Source organism: Chiloscyllium plagiosum, chromosome 44 (genome assembly GCF_004010195.1).
Source record: "Chiloscyllium plagiosum isolate BGI_BamShark_2017 chromosome 44, ASM401019v2, whole genome shotgun sequence".
Lineage (NCBI taxonomy): Eukaryota > Metazoa > Chordata > Chondrichthyes > Orectolobiformes > Hemiscylliidae > Chiloscyllium > Chiloscyllium plagiosum.
In genome coordinates, this window is record NC_057753.1 from 13228507 (window position 1) to 13238137 (window position 9631).

Genomic DNA, 9631 nt, shown 5'->3' on the forward strand with positions numbered 1-9631 from the left:
ACAGCCAGTCAGGCAGCATCCGAGAAGCAAAAGAGTCGATGATTTGAGCATAAGTTCTCCACCAGGAATGTGGGCGGGGTGGTGGGCAAGGGGGCTGATGGAGGCCCAAGTTCCCAAGGGATCCTTCCACATCCACCAGACATTTTCCTGCACCTTGAAACACCGCATCTCAGTGCCAGCAAGGAACTCATTATTGACTTTCGGCGGGATGTTACTCATGCACCCTACACATTAACAGCACAGAGGTGAAATGAGTGGAGAGTGTGAAGCTCCTGGGAATGGTCATCCACAACAAGCTTTCTTGGAATCTTCAATTAGACACACTGGTTACAAAGGCCCAACAACTTCTCTTCTTCCTCAAGCAGCTGAGGAAATTTGGCATGACAGCGAATAACCTTGCCAACTTTTATAGGTGCACCATCGAGAGCATTCTGTCTGGATGTCTCACTGCCTAGTATGGCAACTGTACCATTCAAGATTGAAGACGGTTACAGAGAGTGGTGAACTCAGCCTGGACAATCACAAAGGCCAACCTCCCATCTATAGAATCCATCTACCAGGCCCCCTGTTAAGGAAAGTCCCCAGTATTCTTAAAGATCCATCCCACCCTGGCAATGTTTTTCTACAACCTCTACCATCAGGGAGAAGGTACAGAAGCCTAACCTCTCACACCAGCCAGTTTTGTAACAGTTTCTACCCTACTGTTGTTAGAATACTGAATCTACTCACAAACTCTTAATATTCACCTGTACCTGTGATTTTTGTCTTTGCTGCTGTTTACCCTATTATTTACTATCTATGCTACTTAACGATGTGATCTGCCTGTATTGCTTGTAAGACAAAGGTTTTCGCTGTGCCTCGGTACACATGACAATAAATTCAATTCAATTCAATTCAATTCAATTCAAAGGCTGTGCTGGAACTGACAATGACTGCAACAAAACTATCAAAGATTCTGCAATGTTTACAATAAACAAACTATGTTACTGAGACAATAACCTCATCGCTGACCTATTATATTACAAAATGTATAAAAGTGTCTTGTCATGTGCTGTGGGTTGAGAGAAGACTCACAGTTGACTACAGTGCTGTTGGTGTCTTTCCCTCCCCGGAGCTCCGGTCTGTCATTGAACTCTGACTCTGAGGCTGGTGATTTTCCCCACAACAGAGGTTATAAAATCATGAGGGGCATGGAGCAGGTGATTAGTGAACTTCATGATCCTAGGGCAACAGAGTTCAAAACTAGAGGATGTAGGTTGAAGGTGAGAGGGAAAGTGTTCAAAAGGACCTGAGAACTAAGTGAATTTTTCTGAACTTAGTGCAGGTGAATGATTTTTCATGAATGATGCATCTGCATCCATTGCAGTTTAGAAGAATGGGAGGTGATTGGTCTCTTGGTCAGATGGATGCTGAAAGATATTTCCCTTTGTGGGAGAGACTAGCCCAAGAGACATTATGAACTTTTCTGTCATTTGTGATCAGAAATCTATCTCCCGATATGGTCTACTCTACATTGGGGAGACAGGATGCCTACTTGCAGAATGTTTCAGAGAACATCTCTGGGACATCCGCACCAACCAACCCCACTGCCTTGTGGCCGAACACTTCAACTCCCCCCTCACTCCGCCAAGGACATGTAGGTCCTAGGCCTCCTCCATCGCCACACCCTAACCACCCATATCTGGAGGAAGATCACATCATCTTCTGCTTAGCACCCTCCAATCACACAGCATCAATTTGGATTTCACCAATTTCCTCATTTCCCCTCCCCCCACCTCATCCCAGATCCAGACCAGCAACTCTGCACTACCCTCATGACCTGTCCTACCTGTCCATCCTCCTTCCCACCTATCCGCTCCACCCTCCTCTCCAAACTATCACCATTAACTCAACCTTCATCTACCTATCGTACTCTCAGCTGCCTTCCCCCACAGCCCCATCCCCTCCCATTTATCTCTCGGACCCCTGGCCCACAAACCTGATTCCTGAAGAAGGGCTCTTGCCCAAAACGTCGATTCTCTTGCTCCTCGAATGCTGTCTGACCTGATGTCCTTTTCCAGCACCACGCTTGGCAGAAATCCATCACCCTCTAGTGTCAATATTGTGAAAGATTGCACTTCCTCTCAGATATCCAGTTCTCTGGACTAAAAATGTTTGGTCTCTGACAGACGGTGTTGAACTTTTCATCAATTTCTGTTTTTGTTTCAGATCTTCAGCATCCGCACTTCTTTGTTTCATTTATTCTCCTACATCTGCCCCACCTCCACATCTGTGCTTAGCCTATTTAATCTCATTGCAAACCCTTTCTATCTTCCTTACTACCTGCTTTCCTACGTGTGGTTAGAGCCAAAAAAACTGCAGATGCTGGAATTCAAGGTAGACAAGCAGAAGGCTGGAAGAACACAGTGAGCCAGGCAGTATCAGAAGATGGAGAAGGCTTGCTGTTTTCCTTCTACCTTGGATTGCAGTTTTTTTTGTTCCTAACCAAGATCCTCCCTGTGGTAGCGTCAGTAAAATTGGCTACAGTAGAGAAAGTCCCTTTATTAAAATCCCTTTATTATTGTAAATCAAAAGCATTTGATCCATTGCAGTACATCAGACATGCAAGCAACCAGGGGAAATATTTTCCATGCAGTCACCCTGTCTGTCCCTGCAAGTAATTTGTTGATTTCAATGAGCTCACCCTCTCAGAGACTGGGGCGGGAGAAGAAGGGAATAGATTTTGCAAATTGTCCTTCCCTCCCCTGCTCCCCGAGCTGGAGCTGCAAAGAGAGGTTGGGGGCGCGGGGGGCAAGGCATGAGAGAAACCGCTCGCTGTGGCTCCAGCTGGTTGCCATGGAAACCTTGGCTCCATGTGGGGGCGTGGCAATAACGGGTAGGGGCGGGGCAGCCGGGAATCCGTTGATGTCACTGCCGAGGCCAGCGATTCTTATTGGCTATCATCAAACAGGGATCAAGCGTTCCAATCTGCTTGCGAGTAGGCGCACGTTGTTCATTTCATGTGGCACTGATGACTCACCAGTATCCCAGTCAATTGTGCTTGGAACTTTTCATTCTTTGAGTTAGAGTTAATATTAAAACAAAAGGTTTTTTTTTGCTTGAAATGTGTAAATAATTATTCTCCGAAAGAAACCTTTTTGCAATCCAGGAACCACCTGAACTGTTTAGCACTTTTGTTCTTATCCCTTTAAACCTGAGCTCAATTTGTCTTTGAATGCTTCAGGGAGAAATTCACATCAATTTACATCTCAGAAAGATTATGCCACATCTGGTGGTTTTATGTGATGCTGCTCCAGCAGAGACAGAAGTGCTTACCGTTAATTTAGAGATTTGAGACAAAAAAAGTTGCATATGCTAGATACGAAGGGCTTATGCCCGAAACGTCGATTCTCCTGTTCCCTGGATGCTGCCTGACCCTGCTGCGCTTTTCCAGCAACATATTTTCAGCTAGATACGAAGGTCGACAAGCAGGAGGCTGGAAGAACACAGCAAGCCAGGCAGCATCAGGAGGGGGAAAAGTCAACGTTTCAGGTGGCAAGGTAACTTTCAAATTTTCTGTTTTCAGCTTAATGTTGAATGAGAACAAATCGTCTGAATAGTTAAGGCCAAGTGATGGAAAGGCGATGCTTTTTTTTAGTTTATATTGTCACCATGTTGTGATGTTTGATGTCTGTAGTTTTCTTCATGATTTCATAAAACGTTCCAGAAGTCGTGCTGGAGAATTACCTTTCAGATTACTCTGGAAGCCATCATCTGCTGCATTACAACAATTAAAAGCCATCTGGACAGGCACATGATTAGGAAGAGTTTAGAGGGATATGGGCCAAATGCTGGAAAATGGGACGAAGTTAATTTAGGTTAATTTGGGCCGAAGGGTCTGTTTCTGTGCTGCATAACTCTGATCTATGCTGCATAACTGCTTAAAAAAAAACAGACGTTGACCAAGAGCCCAACGGGTGAGCATGTCCACGAGTACAACCAATGGTGTAAGAGCTAGAATCATATTCAGAGAGCCAGTGCAGATACAATAAACTGAATGGCCTTCTTCTGCACCATAACAGTTCTGTCATTCAGAAGTTCAGGTCTGAAACAATCTCTAGTAATGACGAGGTATTAAAGTTCAGTGATTACAATTTCATCACTGATTCAGAATGTTGTGAGTTCAAACACCTCATCCAGAATCTTCACCATAAAATCTCGGCTGATATTCTGATGCAGGACTGAGGGAGCCCTGCACTGTCAGAGATCCTGTCATTTAAAGGCAACCTTTAAGACGTGGTCACATCTTCCCTCACAGGTGGACACAAAAGATCCCATGAAGGCAGGTCTCAGATTTGCTGCTCAGTATACATCCTGAACAAAGTGAATGTCATGGCCAAGTTTCTGTTGTGAACTCTGTTTCTCTTCCCACAGATACTGCCTGACCTGCTGAGTATTTTGAACATCTTATTTCTCTTTGTGAGACTGTGTTGCCCACAATCTAGCCGCTCTATGTGCTATAACAGTGGCTACGCTTTGTAAGGATGTCAGTTGCATGAAGACACAGCAGATACAGGAAAGGCATTTTATAAATACAAGCCTTGCACGAACATTGAAGGAAAGGCCCTTAATCAAATCAGTAACGAGACATCTATCAGCCTCCTCTAATCTGAGAGAAATCAGGGACATACACTGAGTGTCTGATGTGACTGATACATAGATATGATAATTAAGTACCTTATGCATATCCACTGAAGTAAATTCCATCTGTCAAAATGAACACGGTTCAGTTCTGGATGTAATAACAGCAGAATACAATCACGTGATCTAGCTGGTGACTCAGACATGCGGATGAATCATTGAATCCCTTGTAGTATACATGGCAGATTAATGGCCTCTGCCTAGAATGAGTTTGCTGGTGTTTCATCAAATCATCGCTGCTTCTAAAGCTCTTATCACAGTCAGAGCATTTAAATGGTCTCTCATCACTGTGAATAAGCCTGTGTCTGCTGAGAGTGGAGGACCACATGGAGCAGGGTAAAGGTTTCTGCCCAGTGTGAATACGTTGGTGATCACTGAGTGTACATGACCATGTAAATCACTTCCCACACGCAGTGCAAGTGTATGGTCTCCTTGTAGTGTTACCATGGTGGTATATCAGAAGCTGTGTTGATTTAATAAATCCCCTTCCACACACAGAGCAGATGAATGATCTCTCCAGTGTGAATAGGTCTTTGATAAGTGAAGTGGGAAAAACAAGTGAATCCCTTCCCACACATGGACCAGGTGAACGGTTTCTCCCCACTGTGAACACATTGATGTGTAGTGAGGCTGGATAACTCTGAAGCTCTTCCCAAACTGAGAGCAGATGCATGGTCCCTCTATAGTGTGAGATGGCTTAACTGACCTTCGATTGGACATGAGGCCCGCCCTTCATACAGATCAGTTAAAACGTCCGTCTCTAGTGTGAACCCAATTGTATGACATTAGGCTCGACCACGGTTCCCTCACCGTGCACAGAGCAGATGAACGTTCTCTCCTGGTGGTGAAGACGTTCGTGAGCATCTTTAATTTATATATTAAGGCAGAGTCCATCTGAGACTTTTCTTGTGAGGCTGCCTCTCTGGCCACTTGGTCGGCCAGAGTGCTCCCTTGGGCTTCTGTGGTGGTTTCTTTGGTACGGACATAACATTTCAGGCTGAAGACTGCTTGGACTAACTGTGTAGGTTCAAGTAGAGTTTGAACTTTGTTCCTATTTTGGATGGGTCTGTAAGAAATCCCCTCTTTTTCCATAGTGCCCCGAAATTGTCAGCTACTCCACATGCACAGCGGGAATCTGTGTAGATATTAGCCATCTGTCCCTCTGCTATCTTGCGTTCCTCCGATAGACTATGCAACTCAGCCTGTTTGGTGGATGTTCTGGGCAGTGCACTACCTTTTTCCACGACTTCATCTCGACTGGTGACTGCCCATCCCACTATTGTGACCCTGCTTTCAACGAAAGAGGACTCATCCATAAAAAGAACTAGGACGGGTTCCCCTGCTGCTAGAGCTGCTTCGTCTATTTTTTTTTAATTTCCAATCCCATCCCACTATTGTGACCCTACTTTCAACGAAAGAGGACTCATCCATAAAAAGAACTAGGACGGGTTCCTCTGCTGCTAGAGCTGCTTCGTCTATTTTTTTTAATTTCCAATCAGTCTTGTCCCCATTTCCTCCCTCTTCTTGCTGTCCGGACACTTGGAGCATAGTTGCAGGGTTAACTGGACAGGCACAGACAATGTAGAGACTGGGGGCTACTAGCACTGCCATCCAGTGGGTTCACCTAGTTTCTATTATTTGCGATACTCTATTCATTGACTGTAAGGCGTATTCTTGTTATGTTCTTTTCCCAAGGTTTCACACACGAGATGCAATTCGCACACACCAACTTCTGAAAACAGTTGAAGTTTATTAAAGCCTGAACAAGCTAGGTGACCATTTTGACTCTCCTCTCAAGCGTGCAAAGTCAAGTCAAAAGAGGCCCTGAACAAAGGAAACACATCCCCTTTATACAGGTCAGTTGGTAATGCTCACAGGTACTCCAGCTACTCCACTCCCCCATAACCACGTTACGCCAGATGCAATAGTCGGATGAGGTCATCTTTGGAGATGCCAGGGTGCCAGGAACCTGAGTTCAATTCTACCCCTGGTCGACTGTCTGTGTGGAGTTTGCAATTCTTGCTGTGTCTGCATGAGTTTCCTTTGGGTCCTCCGGTTTCCTCCCACAATCCAAACATGTGCAGGTTAAGTGGTCTAAATTGATCAGTCTAAATTGCTCACGGTGGCCAAGATGCACAGGCTAGGTGGGCTAGCCACGGAAAATACAGGGTTTATAGAGATGGACCAGGTCTGGTGGGATGCTCTTTGGAGGGTCAGTGTCGATAAGATGGGCCACATGGCCCTGCTTCCATACATCAGAGATTCTAAAAAAAACTAGCACACCTAGATCCAGCTACTAAAGGGTTTCCACAGCTGTACTATCATACTTCAAATCACAATGCAAAATCATTTGTAAGAGTTACCCACTACAGTTATTCAGTATGTGGATGATGTTCTAGTCACCTCCAGTATAGAGGAACAGCATGAACAAGATCTATGAGTCCTGCTGTACCACCTGCACTCCCAAGAATATGAAGCCAATTTTAGCTAGTTTCAAGTGTTGCAGGAAGGGCTTGTGTATCTGGCACAAAAGATTTCAGAGGGAAAAAGATAGAACTCACCCAGGACAGATCTGCAGCAATTCAGAAGGCCCGAGACTCCACCATCATCCGGGAGCTCAAATCCATTCTAGGATGGTGCACCTATAATAGAAACTGGAGAGACTCCTACACACAAGATTAGATTATATTATGTTCTTTTCCCAAGGTTTCACACACCGTGGGCGGCACGGTGGCACAGTGGTTAGCACTGTTGCCTCACAGTGCCAGAGACGCGGGTTCAGTTCCTGCCTCTGACAACTGACTGTGTGGGGTTTGCACGTTCTCCCAGTGTCTGCGTGGGTTTCCTCCGGGTGCTCCGGTTTCCTCCCACAGTCCAAAAATGTCCAGGTCAGGTGAAGTGGCCATGCTAAATTGCCCGTAGTGTTAGGTAAGGGGTAAATGTAGGGGTATGGGTGGGTTGTGCTTCGGCGGGGCGCTGTGGACTTGTTGGGCAGAAGGGCTTGTTTCCACACTGTAAGTAATCTAATCTAATCTAAACAACTAGCACAGCTACTGACCCACTTCCTAAAGGGCAGTAAAACATCAACGGAGGTTATCACTCTCACAGAATAGCAACAAGAGGCTTTTAGGAATCTAAAAGAAAAGTCCTGTGCTCGACACCAGCTTTGGGAATTCCTGACAGTGGGAAGCCATTTACCTTTGTCGTAAATGAAAAGGAAGGATACATGACAGCCATACTGATGCAAGAACATGGAGATTTGCAAAAACCTATTGGATGCTACTCAACACAACTGGACACAGTAGCCATAGGATGGGGAAGATGTATAAAGATCATAGAAGCCACATGTCAAGCTTGATAGCCACTGCAGGTTTGGTCCTTACCAAAAATTAACAGTGAAGTGTCTCCACACAGAATGTAATATTAAAAGATTAAATACTACTATCACTCTGGATATTAATGTAATGTTAAAGGGTTAAATCATATGTCTTTCTCCAAAAAGCTGAACATTCTGGAAGTGGGTGGGGGTGACATTCTGTGTCACAAACAGAATGCAGGAATTTGGATGACTCTCCCTTGTAATCCACACTTCATTTGGCAGCCATTTACTACTATCATACAGCTATTATCAAATTAAACTTGCATTCAGTCCCTTCCATTCAGAAATGCTTTCATAGTCATCCCCCAGCCAATCAAATTCATTTGTGTGAGCATCCCCCCGATACTGAAGTATATCACACCTACATTCTCTGGGGAAGTAGCGGAACTAGAACTCGTTTGCAGGGCCACCCCTACATATCACACCTACATTGTCTTGGGAATCATGGAGTCAGGAAATCATTTGCATAACAATTTCCCAGGATTAGGGCATTTACATTTTTTGGTGCATTGAGGGGCGACGGGTGAATGATGCTTGTTCCATTGGAGCAAGCCGTAATCATTCTTATCCTTTGCCCAGATTGGGTGGTCTCTTAACTCTTCCTTTTTTGTGCATCTTATGGACCAGTTCATTTCACCATCTTCAAAATGCAAAGTGGGGTTTACCTGGGTCAGAAATGTCCATTCCCAAGAGAGCTGGTTCCACCGGTCCTACCCAAACCAGTGATAAAGTTATTAATTCATGCAGGCCAGATTCAATGGGCACCGGATGTGCTCTTTTAATAGTAAGACTTTTGCTTCCGACTCCACGTGCTGTGATTGTTTTCCCATCCAAGGGTAGCTATTATCCATTGAACAGCTTAATTCCACTCCAGTTTCCAAAAAACAGTCAATTTCTTGGTTGCCCACCCTAATAAGGACATAAATGCTGTCCTCTCATTGTTGTTGTACGAGAGCCATCAGGGATATGGTGAGGGAGAGGGCAAGCTCCTCTCGGGTTTTCTTATAATCACCATTTTGTTTTGTTGATGTGCAGTCAAATTCTTGATCCTGTTAATCAAGCATTTGCTCTGGGGCGGGTGTCATCCTAGTTAGAGTTGTCTTGCGATCCACCTTAAGTCTTGTCTCTTGGTCATACAAGTCCTCACCCAATGCCCTCTTTCCTGCAATAATGACATTTGGCGGGCGGCCTTCCTGACAATTGTTTCTTACTTGTTTTTTTTTCCCCTCATTACTCTCACCTTAGCACCAATGTCCCTGTGCAGCCTATGGCACCAAATTTCCGACTGTCATTGGGATTGTCCTCCCAGTGGTTATGGGCTACTTTCTATATTTTAGCTAGTTCCTGCTTCAGTTCTGCCACAAATACAACCTTTACTGGTCCAACAGTACGGTTATCGAAATCATTGAGCTCCCTAATGTCAAATTCAGGGTGATCTGACCATGCCACCTTAAACCTTTCAAAATAATCAAGTGGATTTTCGTTCACTTTTCATGTTCATGCCAGCACCTTTGTCCAGTCCGTCTTTGGGGCACAAATGTCTCACAACCAGTTCCGTATTGCTTCCGTATT